The sequence below is a fragment of the Piliocolobus tephrosceles genome, chromosome 7 (assembly GCF_002776525.5).
Source record: "Piliocolobus tephrosceles isolate RC106 chromosome 7, ASM277652v3, whole genome shotgun sequence".
Lineage (NCBI taxonomy): Eukaryota > Metazoa > Chordata > Mammalia > Primates > Cercopithecidae > Piliocolobus > Piliocolobus tephrosceles.
Window position 1 is genome coordinate 28869195 of NC_045440.1, and position 22649 is coordinate 28891843.

Consider the following 22649-nt stretch of genomic DNA (forward strand, 5'->3'; position numbering starts at 1 on the left):
AATTTTTTTTTTTTTTTTTTTTTGAGACAGAGTCTTGCTCTGCCGCCCAGGCTGGAGTGCAGTGGTGCAAAATCGGCTCAATGCAACCTCCGCCTCCTGGGCTCAAGCGATTCTCCTGCCTCAGCCTCCTGAGTAGCTGGGACTACAGGCGCGAAGCACCACGCGCCGCTAATTTTTGTACTTTTAGTAGAGACGGGGTTCATTCACCATGTTGGCCAAGCTGGTCTTGAACTCCTGACCTCAAGTGATCCACTCACCTCAGCATCCCAAAGTGCTGAGATAACAGGCGTGAGCCACCACACCCGGCCTCAGTTTCAATTCCTAAGAGCCACCTGGCTAGGCAACCCACAAGGCCTCTACATTCAATTTCATAAGTAAAATGAGAACGCTGCGAAAGCTATCCACATCCAGCCCAATTGTAAGAATGGGAAAACGTGTGTTATTTTTTAAATAGTAGAGTCATAAAAACATACGTCATTTAGGCCGGGCGCAGTGGCTCAAGCCTGTAATCCCAGCACTTTGGGAGGCCGAGACGGGCGGATCACGAGGTCAGGTGTTCGAGACCATCCTGGCTAACACGGTGAAACCCCGTCTCTACTAAAAAATACAAAAAGCTAGCCGGGCGAGGTGGCGGGCGCCCGTAGTCCCAGCTACTCGGGAGACTGAGGCAGGAGAATGGCGTAAACCTGGGAGGCGGAGCTTGCAGTGAGCTGAGATCCGGCCACTGCACTCCAGCCAGGGCTACAGAGCGAGACTCCGTCACAAAAAAAAAAAAAAAAAAATACGTCATTTAAGTATTACTATTTCGAGTTGGATCTGAAAGAAGAGAATGATTTACTGGGCTGAGGAAGGTAGGAGACAGCCTTGGGAGGAGGGAAAGCGTGGGGCCAAGAACAAGAAAGGAGAATTGTTAAGTGAGAAGGTGGGGGCAACAAGCAGATTGTAAATTCCTAGAACAAGAAACATTTGTGTCTTATTATTTCACGTTGCAAAGGCAGGACCTTAATCTGGACTTTTAAAAAACGACTCTAAAAGATTTAAATAGGCCGGCCGCAGTGGTTCACGCCTGTAATTCCAGCACTTTGGGAGGCCGAGACGGGCTGGCCAACATGGTGAAACTCCGTTTCCGCTAAAAATTTTTTAAAAATTGCGGGGCGTGGTGGCGGGTGCCTGTAATCCCAGCTACTCGGGAGGCTGAGGCAGGAGAATCGCTTGAACCAGGGAGGTGGAGGTTGCAGTGAGCCAAGATGGAGCCACTTCACTCCAGCCCGGGCGACAGTGCGAGACTTCGTCTCCAAAAAACAAACAAACAAAAAAGATGTAAATAAAGCCGTACAGTTTACAACAAACTAAATGCTTACAATATTTGACCCTCGCAACTCTAGGAGCAAACAGGTATTAGTGTCATTCCTATTTTAATACGTGAAATCTGAAGTGAAGCTGTCTGGTTAAGGTCGCACAGATGGAAGAGCCAGGGCCAGGACCCAAACCTCCTGACTCCTAACTCAAGTGCTCCTTACAACAGACCTGGAATGCTGGTAAAGGCCTTTAAAACAAAGGCCACCTATGAGGTTCGGGAACGTTCAAAGGCATCTAGAGCAGAACGCTTCGCAATGTCTTCCACCATCACGTGCTCCGCCTAACTTTTCCTCCTTTTTCAAAGACTACTCAATATGTGTACTACGTTTAGATCTCTGGACCCATCTATGTAGTAAACAGGTTACATCACCATGTTCATTTTTACAATTAAACAAAACTACCACAACACAAGGAGGTGGCTGCTTCCTCCGCGGGCAGATATGGAAAACCCAAAAACTAAACTGAAATCTGCCTCCAAGCCCACGATTCTTGCCATCATTCGACCTCTTTCAACCTTCCTACCTCCCCTCTGTTTCACTTTTTCCCAGTCTCGTTAGTGTCCCTGGCACCTCAGGATCCGGCCATGAAAAGCGGGCTGCTTCGCCCTTAAATGACGGAAGTGAGGAGGTGGGCGGAAAGCGGGCCGCAGCATTGTTGTGGAAAACGTCTTTAGACTGCAGAAATCAACTACTATCGTTAAAGTTTAGGGATCATCACAAACCAAGTCTCCAAAAGGTAGCCCAGAAAGCAGTCCGCGTACGAGCATCATTTTAAATCACAGCCTTGAGCTGGCTGGACCCGGTGGCTCCTCAAACTCCACACGTGGTTCGCTCAGCTACCGCGCCCGTGAACTTGGAGGCTTGGAAGAGGCACAATCCGGCAGCGAACAGCGAATTTTCCCTCTTTCCAACCCAAAAGTTTGCTCAATGAACCTCCGGCCTAAAGACAATGCTCCGGGGAACGGTTCGCGTGCTCGGTGTTTCGCTTTCAGAACGGCGGCCCCAGCTTCCCGTGGGGTGGAGGTCACGCTCAGCCTCCCGGGAGGCGGCGGCGCGCCTGGGTCCTGGGGAACAGCAGGCCAGGGCTTCGCGCCCCTCACCCGGCGGCCGCAGCCCCTACCTGAGCGAGAAGGGCAGCCTCTCACGACTCGCCGCCCAGTTCCTGCGCCTCCGCCTCGGCCAGCCGCCCACGCCGGCACTGCAGCCTCTTCCTGCTCCTCGTCAGCGCCCCCGCCTGCCCGCACGCACGCCCAGCGCTGACCCGCCAGGTCGGGGTCTCGCCGCTGGCGGCGGCGGCGGCGGTGGCTGAGGCGACGCCTCGCCCCGGGCCCCCGCCCGCCACTTCCCGATCTGGTGCTAGGAGCTCAGTCCCGGCAGCCACCGCGGCGCCAGGGCAGCGAAGCGAGCGCATGCGTCATAGCGTGCCCCGCCTCTGGTGCCGCGGGAGCAGAACTATCCCGCTGTGGCGTCCTGGAGCCTCCATGACAACGAGGGAAGGGCCGGGGCGGGGCCGAGGAGGGGACTGAAGTGGGAGGCGGTGCCAAGGAAGATGGAAGACAGCTTTCTTTACGCACCCTTAATTAAAGCTGCTACAGCCTGCTCCCGCCTGCGCTGGGATGTGGTGAACCCAACCAGCGACGCTATCTTTCAATGGTTACTTTGTGTTTTTTGTCTTTTTCTTATTAGAGACGGGATCTCACTCGGTCGCCCAGGCTGGACTGCAGTGGCGCGATCTCGGCTCACTGCAACCTCCGCCTCCTGGGCTCAAGCCATTCTCCCACCTCAGCCTCCGGAGTAGCTGGGATCACAGGCGAGTGCCACCACGACGGGCTGATTTTTGTTATTATTGTTATTGTTTGTATTAATAGGGTCTCACAGTGTTGCCCAGACTGGTCTTGAACTCCTGAGTTCAAGCGATCCGCCCGCCTCGTCTCCCAGAGTGCTGGGATTACAGGCGTGAGCCACCGCGTCCGGCCTCAACGGTTATTTTGTGAGTTTACCCCAGTGCCACCCACCAGCACCTGCACTCCGAGAACGCGGTTCCAGCTATTTTACAAGCGAAGAACAGAGGGCCAGGAAGCTAATTAATAAATGACTTGCTCAAGACAGCACAGCTAGCAAAGGCAGCCTGATGTGGAGCTCAGCCCAGGCTCTTCCCTCCACCCCTGTGAACTGTCTTAGAAAAGGATTTTGGATTTAGAAGCCAGAAAAATGGGTGGAAATAAAGCAATGGAAAAAATAATTGTCGTTGCTCGAACCCTGCAGCGTGGCAGGCCTTCCCTCACTCTTATAACCTAAAGCGCCAGTACAGCCAGTGCTCAGCCATTCTGTGGCTGTTGTTGGATTACTTAACTACTGGTTACTCTTCAAGTTACTAAAACTGTGGCTCAGTTTTCTCATCTGGAAAATCGGGATAATCATTGTACTACTACAATGAGTTACTTGCATTGGACTGTGGTGAAAATGAGAAATACCTAAAATTTTATTCAAAACTTGGAAAAAAGTCAAAAGATAATATTTTGTGACCTTTTTGATTAGTTTCATTCTAGAGAATTTTGTAATAAGCCTACCTGATCATCTGACACCCACAGGAAATGTAACGTTGAATAACAATTGATTAGGGCCCAGAAGATTTACAAAAGGATGAAATCAAAGATTAATTGGTAGGAAACTGAGGAGGTGTAAGGGGAGAAAGGGGCAGGGAATTCAGTGCCAAGCTGAATTCATATATATATATAAATTTATATATATAATATTAATTTATATATATTTATATATATAACATATATTTTTATATATTAATATTTATATATAATAGATAAATATATTATATATAATAAAATATATTAATAGATACATATAGTATTATATATAATAAAATATATTAATATGTAAATATGTATAATATACAAAATAATATATAAATATATATAAATATATAATTCCAAAGGTTAAGGTTGCATTGTTCTGAGAAAAATTAACCAGTTTTGTATCAACTGAGCAGTTTTATTTCAGCATTCCTTTCCCCAACGACCAGTTCATTTTTCAGAACTGGTAGAAATCCATTTTATGATTCTTTTGGCTCCCTTATTAATAAGTGAGAGACTTAAACATATGGACAATGGCTAAGCTGCATATGATAATAACACTAACTCACATAAGCCAAACCACAACCTCTACAGCAATCAGCTCAAAATGGTCAGGATTTTCTCAAGAAGGCTGCCAACTTTTCTATTTTAACCTTTCTGTCCCCAGACACCAGTACCAGCCAGAGAAAACCAAATATTCTCCCCCAAACCAATCCTGTTAAGTTTCCTGCTTCAAGTTAGATTATCTCCAGCTTCTCTGCCAACAACCCTAAATCAGAACACATCAGAAGCATCCCTTTTTTCCTCCACTATAAAGCCTCCCCTCTTCCCGATTGCTTTTGAGTCTCTGCCAAACTCAAGTGTGGTCGCTGCCTCCATTGCCATAGCAAGCTCTGAATAGTCTCTGTTCTCACTTGGGAGGTCTACATTTCTTGCGTTAAATAAAACTTTGACACATATTCACTATCTCTTCCCTTGAGACTTGGAAACCTAACAATTAGAGAACCTTTACAGAATTAAATCTCCCACATAGAAGGTGCTCAGTAAATGCTTACAATGATTAATTTCATGTCAATATCTTGACTCATTTCAGCCAGTTGAAACAGCTAAGCTACTGATAATATCAGAATGTACTGTCTATAATCCAGACTCTCAAATCTCAATTGCATCCCCTTTACCCAGAAGTTAGCTCTTGTTATTAATATCATTGAAACCCTCTCATACAAACCCCAGCACACCCTATTACAATACAAACTCCTGCTTATACTGCCTGTTGCATGTGTCTAGGTCTTAACACTGAAAGCAATGGCTTCATACCTTCTGAGGCAAGAGAATAGGGTCTGGAGGCAGGGAACCTAAGGCCAATTCATGCTGACTCCCTAGAAAGAACTAAATCAAAAGGAAAACCCTAACTTTCCACACCCAAGTAACAAAAGGACCAGAGGCTACTCTCTTTTCAACCCCTCATCCCCATTTTTCTGCCTGGCAGATGAAAAATTGAAGGTACCTCTGGCCAGGCGCAGTGGCTCATGCCTGTAATCCCAGCACTTTGGGAGGCCAAGGCAGGCAGATCACTTGAGGTCAGGAGTTCAAGACCAGACTGGCCAACACGATGAAAGTCTGTCTCTACCAAAAAATACAAAAATTAGTGTGTGGTGGCAGGTGTCTGTAATGCCAGCTACTCAGGAGGCTGAGGCAGGAGAATAGCTTGAACTGGGGAGTCAGAGGTTGCAGTGAACTAAGACCATGCCACCACACTCCAGCCTGGGTGACAGAGTGAAATTCCGTCTCAAAAAATTAAAAAATAAAGTACTTCTGATTGGACCCCTTTCTGGTTGCAGACCAAGTCTTCATTTGCATAGGAGTATAGTTTTGTAACTTCACTTTAGCCTCTGAGTGGTCACTTTCTGCAACCAATCAGATATTTGCATAGGATGTAACATTGTGACTTCACTTCAGCCTCTGATTGGTCCCCTCCTGCAACCAATAAGACTCATCATGGGCCACTGCTTTGTTTACATAGGGTGTACACCAAGTAACCAATGGGAAGCTTCTAGAGGATATTTAAACCCCAGAAAATTCTGTAACTGGGATCTTGAGCCGCTATGCTTGGCCCGCTCCAGCCTTGTGTAGTGTACTTTAATTTTCAATAATCTCTCCTCTTGTTGCTTCATTCTTTCCTTGCTTTGTGTGTTTTGTCCAATTCTTTGTTCAAGATGACAAGAACCTGGACACCCTCCACTGATAACAATTCTAAACACTTTGGGGTAATATCCTGTAACCTGAAGGTACTCCTCAAGTGAAGACAAAAATGGGATGACTGTATGGCTTGTAATTATGTCAGGGGTACTTGTACATGAACACTACACTACAAATGAACTAAAACATAATTCTTTCTGTCTGCTGGTAGTGTAGACTGTAATGACCAACTTAATATTGTCCAAACAGCATCCCAAAATGGCTTGATTTCAGAGAGTTCAATATTAGGAGTTAAACGTAAAGTGTGCATCCTGCCTTCTCTTTCTTATTATATAACCTAGATATTACCCGGGTTACTTCCGAGGCACCCTCTAGTCAAGGTTTAAGGAGAGGAAAATAGCCCACTCTGAGGTGAGAAATACAGCTGTTTATATGTTCTATAATGCAAACAGTCTCCACCACTGATGTTTAAATAAACCTCCATCATAATTATAACCACCTAAATGTTGGCAGTCTAAGTATTTCCAGGCCACAAAGGTGTGGCTGTCAAATTATATGAAGAACTAAGCAACTAATGCAATAGCAATTTATGTCTTACCTCACGAATGCTCGTAATATCCTGCATACTCTTTGGTAGAAAGCGTGGTGGCTCCTTTAGGGAAATATAATTTGTATATCTTACAAAACGTTATTCTGTTCAGACCTGTCTAACCCTTCTCACCTTCACCTTCAAAAAGTAACTCAATATAACCATAAGTTTAATTCCAATTTGGTAGATTAATTTACTGTTGTATTTGCTTGTGGTAAAAAAAAAATATATATATATATATATATATGACAAAAAATTTGCCATCATAAAATGGTTTACCATTTTAAAGTGTACAATTTGAAGGCATTAATACATTCACAATATTGTGCAGTCATCACCACTATTTTCACAACTTTTCATCACCCTGATCAGAAACTCTGTACCCATTGAGCAATAACCCCCTATTCTCTCCTCCTCCCAAACCCTGGTAACCTCTAATCTACTTTCCATCTAGACAAATTTGCTAGATGTCATACATAAGTGGAATAATACAATATTTGACCTTTGGTGTCTGGTTCGTTTCACTTAGCATAATGTTTTCAAGGTTCATCCGTGTTGCAGCATGCATCAGAACTTCACTCCTTTTCATTTAGTGGCTTAATTTTACATTTTAATTTTTTTTTCTTTTTTTAGAGACAGGGCCTTGCTGTGTTGCCCAGGCTGGAATACAGTAATGCGATCATAGTTCACTGCAGCCTAAAAGTAGGCTCAAGCAATCCTTCTACCTCACCCTCCTGAGTAGCCAGGACTACAAGTGTACATCACCATGCCTCACTAGTTTTCCTATTTTTAATTTTAGAAGAGACGGTGCTATGGTTTGGATTTGTGTCCCCACCCAAACCTCATGTTGAATTGTAATCTCCAATGTTGGAGGAGGGTACTGGTGGGAGGTGATCAGATCACGGGGCATATTTCTCCCTTGCTGTTCTCATGATAGTGAGTTCTCACTGGTTGTTTAAAAGTGTATAGCACCTATATAATCCCAGATACTTGGGTGGCTGAGGCACGAGAATCGCTTGAGCCTGAGAGGCAAAGTTTGCAGTGAGTTGAAATCGTGCCACTGCACTCCAGCCTGAGAGACAGAGCAAAACTCTGTTTGAAAAAATAAAAATAAAATAAAAGTGTGTAGCACCTCTCCCTTTTCTCTTCCTCCTGCTCTGGCCTCGTAAGATATGCCTGCTTTCCCTTTGCCTTCCACCATGATTGTAAGTTTCCTGAGGCCTCCCCACCCATGCTTCCTGTACAGCCTATGGAACCATGAGCCAATTAAACCTCTTTTCTTTATAAATTACCCAGTCTCAGGTAGCTCTTTATAACAGTGTGAGAATAGACTAATATAGATGGGATCTTGCTGTGTTGCCCAGGCTGTTCTCAAACTCTTGGCCCCAAGCCATGCTTCCACCTTGCCCTCTCAAAGTGCTGGGATTACAGGCATAAGCCACTGTGCATGGCCTATTTTAAATTTTTACTTTATATTCATTGTTTGGAAGAAGAAAACTTAGGGAAAGCTGTTGTTACGGCAGGTAGCTAGTCAGGCATGAGCAGGGCAGGAGAGGGCTCCTCTCACCCCACCAGGAATGTCAGGTGGCCATTGGTTGTCAGACTATCTCTAAAATAATAACTGGTCACAGCCGGTGCCAGGGAAAGGCAGGCTCCCAATAGAAACACCTGAAACTGGTGATCAGCAGCTTCCCGATACGATCTCAGGAGTTGGGTAAGAGGGCTCAAGCATGCGCATTAAGAGGCACATGGGCCGAGTTTAACTGGTATGTGACCTTCCAGGAACATCCAACTGGTAAGGGAAGAATGCCTCAAGGGAGCAGGGGTGCAGTTCCAGTAAACACACTGAACATGCTCACCTCCCAAGTGCTGGTAGGCCGCTGTGCATGCAGACAGGCCGCCCAGAGGGAGGAATCAGGGGAGAAGGGAGAAGTATGTCAACATATTACACCCTAAGTCAAAGGTCAAATGGCACACTTGATCTCTCAAGTCACCCGCTTGACCCTCTTGCCAGTGTACTTCCCTTCCTTTCATCCCTGCTCTAAACATTTAAATAAACTTTCACTGCTGCTCTAAGTGTTGCCTAAGTCTCTTTCTGCCGTATGCACCTCAGTCGAATTATTTCTTCTGAGGAGGCAAGAATTGAGGTTGCTGCAGACCTGTAAGACTTCACCACCAGTAACAAATTTACTTCATTCTGCCATCAAGTGATAACGGCCTTTGACTCCCCTCACCTGTTAATCATCTCAACCAACTAAATAGATACCTAAATTCTCAAAATACCCAACAAAGCCAATTAGTCCACACCCACACGAACCAAGAGTTAAAGTGTGTGCATATATTTCCCTTCACCTGTTCTGGGTTTCTCTAGCATTAACAGTCTGTCTGCCAGGCCCAGTGGCTCATGCCTATAATCCTAGCACCTTGGGAGGCCATGCAAAGCTTATAGCTTGCAGTGAATGCCAAGAATTAATTCTCAGACAATTCCAGCTGAGCGGGGCAGGAAGCAACTCTTCTGAAAGAGTGCCGCCCCAGAATCCGTCCACCAAGTATTTATTGAAGGGTTTGTTAAACTGCACACATCCACCAGATGGCCATTTGAGGTCAGGTACGCTAGGCACGTATGACCTTGTAAAAGTCCTCAAACCGCATTCTCAGGAGGCTGTTTTCAGTGTTCTTTATCACACACTCCACTCCTTGTTCTGTTTTCAGGGTCAAGGAGTTACATTCTTATGCACAAATAACATACACACAGTGCCTCAGCATTTTTCCATGCCCTGATCTCAAATGCCATGTACCTAAGCTTGAGTATGTTACTGTGCACCCCCTACAGGCTGAGGCAGGCAGATTACTTGAGCCCAGGAGTTCTAGCCAGCCTGGGCAACATAGCAAGACCTCATCTCAAGAAAACACACACACAAAAAAACACACACAAAAAAACAGTTTTTGTCCCCTCAGAACCTTTTCCCCACCTTCTAATTCAACTTGCCCAATCCTGAAAATATCTTCCCAAGACCCTGATTCCTTCTCAAGCATTCGTCCTCTATCAAACTTTCTCTAAAGGTCCAACATTTTCTTTTGTCTTTTTTTCTTTTTTTTTTTTTTAGACGGAGTTTCGCTCTTGTTGCCCAGGCTGGAGTGCAATGGCACGATCTTGGCTCACCACAACCTCCACCTTAGGCTTAGAAATGAGATAAAAAATGGAAAGTACTCAACACAGTGTGGACTAAAGTAGTCAGTAAATTATAAGTACAAGTTGAATATCCTTTAACCGAAATGTCTGGGACCAGAAGTGTTTCAGATTTCAGAAATTTTTGGATTTAGGAATATTTACATAATGAGATACCTTGGGAATAGGACCCAGGTCTAAACATGAATTCATTATGTTTCATATACGCCTTATATACACAGCCAGAAGGTTGTTTCATATGCCCTATATACACATAGCCTAAAGGTAACTTTATACAATTTTCTTTTCTTTCTTTTTTTTTTTTTTTGAGACAGAGTCTCACTCTGTCTCCCAGGCTGGAGTGCAGTGGCGCAATCTCAGCTCACTGCAACCTCCACCTCCCTGGTTCAAGCAATTCTCCTGCCTCAGCATCCTGAGTAGCTGAGATTCCAGATGCGCGTTACCATACCCAGCTACTTTTTGTGTTTTTAGTGGAGTCGAGGTTTAACCATGTTGGCCAGGCTGGTCTTGAACTCCTGAGCTCAAGTGATCTACCCGCCTTGGCCTCCCAGAGTGCTGAGATTACAGGCACGAGCCACTGTGCCAGACCTATACAGTATTTTTCATAATTCTGCGCATGGAACAAAGTTCATGTACATTGAACCATCAGAAAGCAAAGGTGTTACTCAGCTACCCATGTGGACAATCTGTGGTTGGTTGTTTGGCATCATCAACATTCCTGACTCTGAATTTACATGCTTCTGTTTAGAAATAATTTTCTTTTTTCTTTTCTTTTTTGGAGACAGGGTCTGACTCAGTCACCCGGGCTGTAGTGCAGTGGCGCCATCTCAGCTCACTGCAACCTCTACCTCCCAGGTTCAGGTGATTCTTGTGCCTCAGCCTCCTAAGCAGCTGAGATTACAGGTGCATTCCACCACACCCAGCTAATTTTTGTATATTTTGGTAGAGACGGGGTTTCACCGTGTTGGCCAGGCTGATCGTAATCCACCTGCCTCAGGCTCCCAAAGTGTTGGGATTATAGGCATAAGCCACCATGCCCAGCCATTTTCTTTTTCTTTCTTTTTTTTTTTTCTGAGATGGAGTCTCACTCTGTCACCCAGGCTGGAGTGCAGTGGCACAATCTCGGCTCACTGCAACCTCCGCCTCCCGGGTTCACACCATTCTCCTGCCTCCCCAGTAGCTGGAACCACAGGTGCCCACCAGCATGCCTGGCTAAATTTTTGTATTTTTAGTAGAGACGGGGTTTCACCGTGTTAGCCAGGATGGTCTCAATCTCCTGACCTCAGGTGATTCGCCTGCCTCGGCCTCCCAAAGTGCTGGAATTACAGGCGTGAGCCACCGTGCCCAGCCAATTTATTTTTATTTTTATTTTTATTTTTTAGAGATGGAGTTTCATTTTTGTTGCCCAGGCTGGAGTGCAATGGCACGATCTTGGCTCATTGCAACCTCCGCCTCCCGGGTGCAAGCAATTCTCCAGCCTCAGCATCCAGAGTAACTGGGATTATAGACATACGCCACCATGCCAGGCTAATTTTGTATTTTTTTAAGTAGAGACGGGGTTTCTCCTTGTTGGTCAGGCTGGTCTCGAACTCCCGACCTCAGGTGATCCGCCCACCTCGGCCTCCCAACGTGCTAGAATTACAGGGGTAAGCCATCGCACCTGGCCTATGTGTAGAATTTTTTTTTTTTTTTACTTGTGGTATCATGTTGGTGCTCAAAAAGTTTTGGATTTTGGAGAATTTCAAATTTTGAATTCTCAGATTAGGGATGTAGAACCTGTGTTATTATTATTAGAACCCAACTCTCCAGTTAAACTTTTGTTTTTCTTTTTTTAGAGACGGGGTGCACTCATAGCTCACTATAACCCCAAACTCCTGGGCTCAAGCTATCCTCCCACCTCAGCCTCCCAAGTAGCTGGGACTATAGGCACCTGCCACCACAACTGGCTAATTTTTTTCAATTTTCTGTAGAGACAGGGGTCTCCCTAGGTTACCCAGGCTGGTCTCAAACTCTAGCCTGAAGTGTTCCTCTTACCTTGGCCTCCCAAACTGCTGAGATTACAGGCATAAGCCACCTCACCCAGCCCAGGTTAAACTCTTTTTCAAAGGTCACCAGTGATTTCCCAATTGCCAAATCCAGTGGCCTCTGTGGCAGGTTGTGTAATTGCTCGTAATTATTCACTTCCTCTTCCTGAAGCAGGAGTATGCCTCCCACCCTGTGGAACACAAGAGTGGCATGTGACTTGCTTTGGCTAATAAAATACGAACAGGACACATATGCCATCCAAGGAGAAGCTTTGATGTAAGAACTAGCCAGGCCAGGCACACTGGCTCACAACTGTATTCCCAGCTCTTTAGGAGGCTGAGGCGGGCGGATCACCTGAGGTCAGGAGTTCAAGACCAGCCTGGCCAACATGATGAAACGCTGTCTCTACTAAAAATATAAAAATTAGCTGGGTGTGGTGGCATGTGCCTGTACTCCCAGCTACTCCGGAGGCTGAGGCAGGAGAATCACTTGAACCCAGGAAGTGGAGGTTGCAGTGAGCTGAGATTGCACCACTGCACTCCAGCCTGGGCAACAGAGTGAGACTTTATGTCAAAAATAAAATGAAATAAAATAAATAAAATAAAGAACTCGTTTGAGATTCACTGTCTTGCCTGTCCCTCGCCCATAAGACTCTGCAGTATTCCAGGCTGGGGCACTTGATCCTGGAGCAAAGATAACCTGGAGTGTTGCTGTGGCCCATCCACAATGACACATACTGGCATGAGATAGAAGCTTTAAAGCTAGGCCGGGTGGGGTGCCTCACGCCTGTAATCCCAGCACTTTGGGAGGCCGAGATGGATGGATCATGGGGTCCAGAGTTCAAGACCAGCCTGCCAAGATGGTGAAACCCTGTCTCTCCTAAAAATATTTTTAAAAAATTAGCCAGGCATGGTGGCGAGCACTTGTAATCCCAGCTACTTGGGAGGCTGAGGCAGGAGAATTGCTTCAACTCAGGAGGCAGAGGTTGTAGTGAGCCGAGATCGTGCCACTACACTGCAGCCTGGGTTACAGAGCGAGACTCTGTCTCAAAAAAAAAAAAGCAAAAAACCTCTACCAGAGAGCCAAACCCCATTGCTGCGCGTGCGCGCGCGCACACACACACACACACACACACACACACACACACGTAGACTTTCCCCAGGTAGTTATTGACCAGGATACTTTGTCTAAATCAATCAATCCCCATGAAAGGGAAATAAACTACCGTGACAATCTGAAAGAAATTTTGATTCACCTTTCTGGAGATGGGGAGGGAGTAGCCTTCCTTGAACACATGAGGGAGCAAAGACTGAACTCACATCTTCAAAAACTCGGGACCAAACTAGCTTCTTACCTCGCAGAAACAATTAGAAGTCGTTCCATAATTCAAACTTTCTTTCAAGTTTTCTCTTTGATAACCGTCATATCTTCACATGCAATACTAAGTGTTTATGATCAACTTCGAAATAATTACCATAATAAAGAAAATATCTCATAACATTTACATAATTCATGATTTTTGCTACATCAGTGTATTAGAGTTCTCCAGAGAAATAGCAAATAGGATATGTGTGTGTGCGTGTGTTTGTGTGTAGACAGGAGGAGAGAGAGACCGAGAGAGAGGGAAAAAAAGAAATAGAGACAGAGTTAGAGAAAGATGTATTTATTTATTATTTAAGACACAGTCTCTCTGTCACCCAGATTGGAGTGCCGTAGCATGTTCTCAGCTCTCTGCAACCTCCACCTCACAGGTTCAAGCAATTCTCCTGCCTCAGCCTCCTGAGTAGCTGGCATTACAGGTGCGCACCACCACACCCGGCTAATTTTTGCATTTTTAGTAGAGATTGGGTTTTGCCATGTTGGTCAGGCTGGTCTTAAACTCCTGAACTCAAGTGATCTGCCCGCCTTGGTCTCCCAAAGTGCTGCAATTACAGGCGTGAGCCAGTGCGCCCAGCCAGAGGGGGATTTATTATAAGGAATTTCTCACATAATTATAGAGGCTGGCAAGTCCCAAAATGTGCAGCCGATCTGGAGGCACAGATGACTGAAGATGTCCTTCCAGTTTAAAGTCATGCAGGCTCAAAACAGGAAGAGCCGATGTTTCAGTTCTAGTTCAAAGGCAGAAAATAAACTGCTATCCTAACTCTAGACAGTCAGGCAGGAGGAGCATTCCTCTTACTCACGGGAGAGTCAGCTTTTCTGTCCCATTCAGGCATTCAGTTGATTGGATGGGGCCTTGCCACATTAGGGAGGGGAATCTGCTTGATACATCTGCCAGTTTAAATGTTCATTTTGGTCAGGTGCAGTGGCTCACACCTGTAATCCCAGCACTTTGGGAGGCTGAGGCGGGTGGATCACCCGAGGTCAGGAGTTCGAGACCAGCCTGGTCAACATGGTGAAACCCCCATGCCGTCTCTACTAATAATGCAAAAATTAGCTGGCTGTGGTGGCAGGTACCTATACTACCAGCTACTTGGGTGACTGAGGCAGGAGAATCACTTGAACCCAGGAGGCAGAGGTTGCAGTGAACCGAGATTATGCCACTGCACTCCAGCCTGGGTGACAGTGTGAAACTGAGTCTCAAAAAATAAATTAAATAAATAAATGTTCATCTCATCCAGAAACACTCTCACAGACACACCAAGAATACTGCTTGACCAAGTGTCTGGGAACCCTGTGGCTCAGTCAAGTTGACAAGTAAACGTAACCATGGCAACTTGGCACCCAGACACATCTCCTGAAACCATACTGAATAACCAAATAAAGACAATAACAAGGTCATAATTCCACCTACCATGATACCACTATCCTGCATACAAACAAAAACACATTTAACACCTTTCCTAGAAGAGGAGGTAAAGTCCTTGGGTCATGTTTTCTCTTTGATATCCCATAACTTTTTTTTACTTGTATAAATTTAAGGGGTACAAGTACAGTTTTGTCACATGGATATTTTGCATAGTGGGGAAGTCTGGGCTTTTGGGTAAGCATCACCCAAACAGTGTACATTGCACCTATTAGGTAATCTCTCATCCCTCATTGCCCTCCCACCCTCCCACTCTTTCAAGTTTCAATGCCTATTCTTTCACACTCTACACACTCTATGTCCATGTGAACACATTATTTAGATCCCATTTATAGATAAGAACACATGGCATTTGACTTTCTGGGTTGTTTCACTTAAGATAATAGCCTTCAGTTCCATCCATGTTGCTGCAAAATACATGATTTCATTCTTTTTTATAGCTGAATAGTATTCTATTTTATTTATACACACACACACACACATACACACACACACACCACATTTTCTTTCTTCCTTTTCTTTTCTTTTTTTTTGATACGGAGTCTTGCTCCATCGCCAGGCTGGAGTGCAGTGGCGCGATCTCAGCTCACTGCAATCTCCGCCTCTCAGGTTCAAGTGGTTCCCCTGCCTCAGCCTCCCCAATAGCTGGGACTACAAGTGTGCACCATCATGCCCGGCTAATGTTTTGTATTTTAGTAGAGATGGGGTTTCACCATATTGGCCAAGATGGCCTGGATCTCCTGACCTCGTGATCTGCCTGCCTTGGCCTCCCAAAGTGCTGGGATTACAGGCATGAGCCAGTGCACCTGGCCTACCACATTTTCTTTATCCAGTCATCCACTGATGGATACTTAGGTTGATTCCATATCCTTGTTTTTGTGTATAGTGCTGTGATAAACATAACGAGTGTAAATATCTTTTCGATGTAATGCTTTCTTTTTCTTTTGGGAAATCTCATAACTTTTTAAACAATTCTTAAATACTACGATATCGAGTCAATACATTTTAGGTTATATGATGCAGGAAAAAGAGATGGAAGAAAACAAAGATAATTTATACACACACATACACACACGGAATCATGGCAATTACAGTCCTCATTTCTATAACTGGTCACATGGCTCTCTTATATAAGTGGGAACATATGGTACTTGTCTTTTTGTCCCTGGTTTATTTCACTTATGATCATGAACACCAGTTATATCTATGTTGCTGCAAATGACAGAATTTCATTCTTTTTTATGGCTGCATAGTATTCCATTGTGTGTGTATGTCACATTTTTTTTATCCATTCATCTGTTGAAGGACACTCAGATAGAGTCCATCTTTTTGCTGTTGAGTATAATATTCCTTAAGGCTTTAGATCTTTTTCTCTAGAGTATACCAAGGCAATACTGGCATTTCTTTTCTTTCTTTTTTTTTTTTTTTCCAAGACAGAGTCTTGCTCTGTTGCCAGGCTAGAGTGTAGTGATGTGATCTCAGTTCACCGCAACCTCCACCTACTGGGTTCAAGCGATTCCCCTGCCTCAGCCTCCTGAGTAGCTGGGCCTACAGGTTCACGCCACCACGCCCAGCTAATTTTTTCTATTTTAGTAGAGACAGGGTTTCACCATGTTGGCCAGGATGGTCTCGATCTTCTAACCTCATGATCCACCCTCCTTGGCCTCCCAAGTAGCTGGGATTATAGGTGTATGCCACCATGCCCAGCTAAGTTTTGTATTTTTAGTAGAGACAGGGTTTTGCCATGTTGGCCAGGCTGGTCTCGAACTCCTGACCTCAGGTGATCCCCCCCCCAACCTCAGCCTCCCAAAGTGCTAGGATTACAGGCATGAGCCACCATCCCTGGCCTTGTTCCATGTGTTAGCCAAACAAACTAACTTTTAGAGCCCTTTCTAACCTCCTAAGCTGTAACATTAAATTGGCGGATCACTTGAGGTCAGGAGTTTGAGACCGGAGTAGGCAACATAGTGAAACCCCTTCTCTACTAAAAATACAAAAATTAGCTGGGCATGGTGGCAGGCACCTATAATCCCAGCTACGTGGGAGGCTGAGGCAGGAGAATTCCTTGAACCTGGGAGGTGTAGGTTGCAGTGAGCCAAGACTGCACCACTGCACTCTAACCTGGGCAACAGAGCAAGACTCTATCTCAAACAAAAAACAAACCATTAAATCGACAGTCTCTGTTTAGTGGGCCCGTGTCAGTAAATTTGACTTGATCCAACTTTATTTTTCTTTCACCATTATCCCATAGTCTTAATATCCATTCCCACACATTTCGCCCTGGATTTCTGTATGTGTAAACTGGAAAAATGATGTACTCCTTTTGGAGTACAGCTTACCTCTCCACAGGTCATGTTTTGTACTTCACCTTTTGTGGCTGGCTGGAACTTGAGTCTAGTCATAGGTTTAGAAGCAAAGACAGGTGATGAGGGTGTGTCCTGAATAGAATCAGCAGAGTCTTGCAAGTTAATTACCTCAGAAGAGGACATTATAATATCTTCAGGCAAAGCAGAGATGGAATAGCTGCTTCCACTGGCTGAAGACTCAGCAGAATTTAGGGGTTCAGTGTCCACACCCTCATCAGGATCTTCCCATATATCCCCATTCCAATTTTCAGGATCTCATTCTTTTCCTTCCCAATCAATGCCCTCACTTTGACAGCAGATGCCCTGAGAGGTTGGGAATTTGATTTGCGTTGTAATTCAGCCACTTGCTGGATAAGACTCTGGGTGTTCTTTTCAGCAATCTCAGCTCTGAAACTACAAAGATCTTAAATGCTGCCTTAAGCATATCATATGTTATAATTATATATTTCTGGACTCTATTCCGATCAACCAACGTGATTTTAGCCATATATTGTGGACTTTCTTGAAGAGGGATACACATACACGATGGTGATACAGTTTTATTTCCAACGGGTGACCACAAGATGGCGCTAGGTGACTACAATGATCCGCTTACCAACGATTAAAGCCCAAAATTAAGCATAAAGGTTAAGTAATTGCCATATATACAAAAAGGAATACCTTTTAATGTAATATCTTAAAATTAATACATTTTAAAGCCTGATATATTTTTAAAATAAATTTGGCACATAAAAAAAGTGCTTGATTAAAATGTGCACTCAGTGTGAGCGTAGTGGCTAAAATGTGAGCACAGTGGCTCACGCCTGTAATCCCAGCAGTTTGGGAGGCCGAGGCGGGCAGATCATCTGAGGCCAGGAGTTTGAGACCAGCCTGGCCAACATGGTGAAACCCTGTCTCTACTAAAAATACAAAAAATTTGCCAGGCACAGTGGCGCATGCCTGTAATCCCAGCTAGTCAGGAGGCTGTGTCAGGAGAGTTGCTTGAACCTGGGAGGCAGAGGTTGCAGTGAAGCAAGATCGCACCATTGCACTCCAGCCTGAGTGACACAGCAAGACTGTCTCAAAAAAAGAAAATAAAGAATAAAAAACAATAAAATGTGCATTCAAACAAGGAGTCTCCTCTCTTGTTATCGAGGGACAATTCAGAATCAATGCCAAATATTGTTTTAGTGTGAAAGATGCCTGCTTTAAATTGAAGCTCATGATTTTGTGCTCCTGCTCTAGAGAATGAGACCTATCATGTTGTATTAGCTATGCCTTTTGTTTTCTGTATTCCGATACTTTGACATTTGAGAGCCTTGCTAATCCTGGAGGGCTGCCTGTCCCAGTCCCAGTGCTAGCAAATTTCTAGAGACAGTAAATGATTAGGGGACTATGCCCTTTATATGCCAACCAATCCAGGGCCTACAACCTCAACCACCTTCTTTATTGAGCCCATACTATCCATCCGCCTGCCCTAATCACTCCAGGGCCAGCCCTTATCCCCCAGAGCCCACAGAAATTATTCAAATAAGCCAATGCTAAACTTGCTTACCCAGCCTTGCCTCTTTCTTTCTATGGAAACCACAGTAAATTATCTTGCCCACATTTTCCTTCCACTCTCTTTGCCTCCCGACCAACCCCTGTGCTTCCTGGGTGTCTTTCCTTGTCCTCCCTGGGGTGATATACCCCTTCATAGGATCTGTGAGCATAACAACTATATTTTCTTTTCTTTCTTTTTTGAGATAGGGTCTGGCTCTTCACCTAGGCTAGGGTGTAGTGGTACGATCCGGCTTACTGCAGCCTCCGCCTCCTGGCCTCAAGGGATCCTCCCACCGCAGCCTTAGGAGTAGCTGGGACTACAGGCACTTGCCACTACAGCTGGCTAAGTTATGTATTTTTTGAGGAGAGACGCAAGCTCACCATGTTGCCCAGGCTGGTCTTGAACTCCCGGACTCAAGTGATCCTGCAACCTTGGCCTCCCAAAGTGCTGGGATTACAGGTGTGAGCCCCCATGCCCAGCCACAACTATATTTTCAATGGCACTTGGCTCCTCATCTAATGACCCTGCCATACTAAATAATAATAAAACCTATATTTTTAAAACAAGTGTCAGACTTTGCTGGTTACCTTCTCAACCATTCCCCTACTTTCTTGCTAAAGGCTTTGTTCAAGATAGCAGTGGATTCAGCTTAAATGCTTACCTTGCCAGGTTCCTTGCAGCTAGCTTGTCTGTGTGACACACACATGGCTTCCACATAAGGAGAAATCTCCTGGCAATTTTGGGGTAAGCTTTTGTTTCCTGATTCAGATACCACTTCTTTCTCCTTTTTCACCCTTTTTGGAACACAGACATGAGACTAGAGATAAAGGAGCTATTTTACAATCATGAAGTGACAAACTCAAGCATGAAAGCTACCTTGTAAGGATAGTGAAATGGAAAGATAAAGGAAGCTTGGGGCCAGATACAGTGGTTCATGCCTGTAATCCCAGCACGTTGGGAGGCTGAGGGGGGAGGATTTCTTGAGCCCAGGAATTGGAGACCAGCCCTGGTAACAAAGCAAGACCCTGTCTCTACAAAAAATATAAAAATTAGCTGAGCATGATGGTGCACACCTGTAGTCCCAGTTATTCAGGAGGCTTCAATGGGAGGATTGCTTGAGCCCAGGAGGTCAAGGCTGCAGTGAGCCATGATCACACCATTGCACTACAGCCTGTGCAACAGAGCAAGGCCCTGTCTCTAAAAGAAAATAATAATATACTAATATTTAATATTAATACTAACAGCTTTTTGAGGGGTTTCTCCTTGAATCCTCCCAAAATGGTATGAGATAGATAAAAATGCTCTGACTTTACAGATGGAGAAGCTGAGGCATAGAAGTGTTATATAACTTTTCCAAAGACATACAACTCTAAGTGGAGGAGTCAAGATCCAAACCCACTTCTGCCTGTCTCTAAAGCCTGAGCTAACAACTGTAAACTATTGCAATTAATTGAAAGGCAAACTCTTTGGAGATTCCTGTTTGTATCTCCACAGTGCCTAGTGTACTGCTAGATACCAGTGTTATTTAATCAAGATAAATAGACCAGGTGCGGTGGCTCATGCCTGTAATCCTAGCACTTTGGGAGGCCAAGGCAGGCAGATCACGAGGTCAGGAGATCCAGACCATCCTGGCGAACACTGTGAAACCCTGTCTCTACTAAAAATACAAAAAATTAGCCAGGCTTGGTGGCAGACGCCTGTAGTCCCAGCTACTCGGGAGGCTGGGGCAGGAGAATGGTGTGAACCTGGGAGGCGGAGCTTGCAGTGAGCCTAGATCATGCTACTGCACTCCAGCCTGGGTGACAGAGTGAGACTCTGTCTCAAAAAATAACAAAAAACAAAAGGAAAAAAAAAGAAAAAAAACAAGATAAATAAAATTAAGAGTAATCAAAACAAAAAAATTACATTTTGGGCCATATCAAGATAAAGTAAACACAACCAAAAACTTAGTTTCAGTATATTTAAATAGACTTAATCTTTATTATTTATGGATTCCATATTTGCCAATTTGTCTACCCATTAAAATGTATTTGTAAGCCTGAAATCAATACTTGCAGCACCTTCATAGTCACTTGCAGACATGTGCAGAGTGAGAAAAAATTGGAGTTGCCCAACATGCACGTAGAATAAGGCAGCTCTCTGCCTTTCTATTTTAACACACTGTAAACAAAAGTCCTTTTCCAAGTTTATTTAGCACTGAATTTTTGCCATTTTTGTGCCTTTTGTTGATTTCACTTTTTTTGTAGTTTTTTATTTTTATTTTTATTTATTTTTGCTTTTTTTGAGACAGAGTCTCCCTTTGTGGCCCAGGTTGGAGTGCAGTGGCACGATCTTGGCTCACTGCAACCTCTGCCTCCCGGGTTCAAGCAATTCCTCTGCCTCAACCTCCCAAGGAGCTAGGACTACAGGCACACACCAGCACACCCGGCTAATTTTTGTATTTGTAGTAGAGATAGGGTTTCACCATATTGGCCAGGCTGGTCTCTAACTCCTGACCTCATGATCTGCCAGCCTCGGCCTCTCAAAGTGCTGGGATTTTACAGGTGTGAGCCACCGCGCCCGGCCAATTTCACTGTTTAAAATGGCCCTACATGGTGGCTCAAGCCTGTAATCCCAGCACTTTGGGAGGATGAGGCGGGTGGGTCCCTAGGGCCTAGGAGTTTGAGACCAGTCTGGCAACATAGAGAGACCCCATCTCTACAAAAAATATTAAAATTAGCCAGGTATGGTGGCAGGTTGCCTGTGGTCCCAGCTACTGGGGAGGCTGAGGCTGGATGATCCACTTAAGCACAAGAAGCAGAGGTTGCAGTGAGCCAAGACTGCACTACTGCACACCAGCCTGGAAGAGAAAGTCAGACCCTGTCTCAAAAAAGAAAAAAAAAAAAGACATTTTCTCACCACAAAAGAATGACAACTATGCGAGATATTGCCTATGTTAATTAGCTTGATTTAGTCGTTCCACTATATATATACATTTTATTAATTTATTATTATTTTTTGAGAGGGGGTCTTACTCTGTCACCCAGGCTGGAGTGTAGTGGCGCAATCTCAGCTCACTGCAACCTCTGCCTCTCGGGCTCAAGCTATTCTCCTGCCTCAGTCTCCCAAGTGGCTGGGATTACAGGCATGCACCACCAGGCCCAGCTAATGTTTGTATTTTTAACAGAGATGGGGTTTCACCATGTTGGCCTGGCTGGTCTCTTGAACTCCTGACCGCTGGTGATCCGCCCACATTGGCCTCCCAAAGCACTGGAATTACAGGCTTGAGTCACCATGCCTGGTCTTTATTTATTTATTTTTTGGGCAGGGTCTTCCTGCCATCCAGGCTGGAGTGCAGTGGTGCAATCTTGGCTCACTGCAACCTCTGCTCCTGAGTTCAAGCGATTCTCCTGTCTCAGCCTCCCGAGTAGCTGGGATTACAGGTGCGTGCCACCACACCCAGCTAATTTTTGTATTTTTAGTAGAGACGGTGTTTCACCATGTTGGCCAGGCTGTTCTCAAACTCCTGGCCTCAGGCCATCTGCTGCTATAAAGATACTACCTGAGACTGGGTAATTTATAAAGAAAAGAGGTCTAGGCTGGGCACGGTGGCTCACGTCTGTAATCCTAGCACTTTGAGAGGCCGAGGCAGGCAGATCACAAAGTCAGGAGTTGGAGACCAACCTGACCAACATGGTGAAACCCCATCTCTACTAAAAATACAAAAATTATCTGGGCATGGTGGTGAGCACATATAATCCCAGCTACTCAGGAGGCTGAGACAGGAGAATCGCTTGAACCCAGGAGATGGAGGTTGCAGTGAGCCGAGATTGCGCCACTGCACTCCAGCCTGGGCCACAGAGCAAGACTCCATTTCAAAAAAAAAGGAAAGGCTGGGCACGGTGGCTCAAGCCTGTAATCCCAGCACTTTGGGAGGCCGAGATGGGCGGATCACGACGTCAGGAGATTGAGACCATCCTGGCTAACACGGTGAAACCCCCTCTCTCCTAAAAACTACAAAAAACTA

At 45.0% G+C, this 22649-nt stretch overlaps 1 protein-coding gene across 1 annotated transcript in view; it reads right to left on the reverse strand.

Annotated features, from left to right (window-relative positions):
- Window positions 1-2727, reverse strand: part of GTF2E2 (general transcription factor IIE subunit 2) — a 91035-nt gene extending 88308 nt beyond the window's left edge. Inside the window, exon 1 of the mRNA XM_023214618.3 lies at window positions 2479-2727. The gene's annotated coding sequence lies outside the window, so the exon portion shown is untranslated. The remainder of the gene's footprint in view (window positions 1-2478) is intronic.
- Window positions 2728-22649: the final 19922 nt, after the last annotated feature.